Source organism: Somniosus microcephalus, unplaced genomic scaffold, assembly GCF_052327205.1.
Source record: "Somniosus microcephalus isolate GS21.2 unplaced genomic scaffold, FLI_Smic_1.0 scaffold148, whole genome shotgun sequence".
NCBI lineage: Eukaryota > Metazoa > Chordata > Chondrichthyes > Squaliformes > Somniosidae > Somniosus > Somniosus microcephalus.
This window is the reverse complement of record NW_028225335.1, coordinates 20,994-21,273: the sequence shown is the minus strand read 5'-3', so window position 1 is coordinate 21,273 and position 280 is coordinate 20,994.

Below are 280 nucleotides of genomic sequence, written 5' to 3'. Positions count from 1 at the left end.
TAGTCCTCTTCAAGGACTCATCCAATTACCGTTTGAAAGTTCCTGTGGAACCTGATTCCAGCATCCTTTCAGATGGTGCATTCCAGATCTTAACAACCCTCTGTGTGAAAACAATTCTCCTCATTTCCCTTCTAGTTCTTTTAGCCACTATTTTAAATCTGTGACCTTTGGTTACCGACCCACTTGCCAGAGTGAACAGTTTCTCCCTACTTGCTCGATCAAAACCACTCTGTTGTGGCGAAATTAAATAATTAAGTCTGCACACTAGTCTGTAAATGGT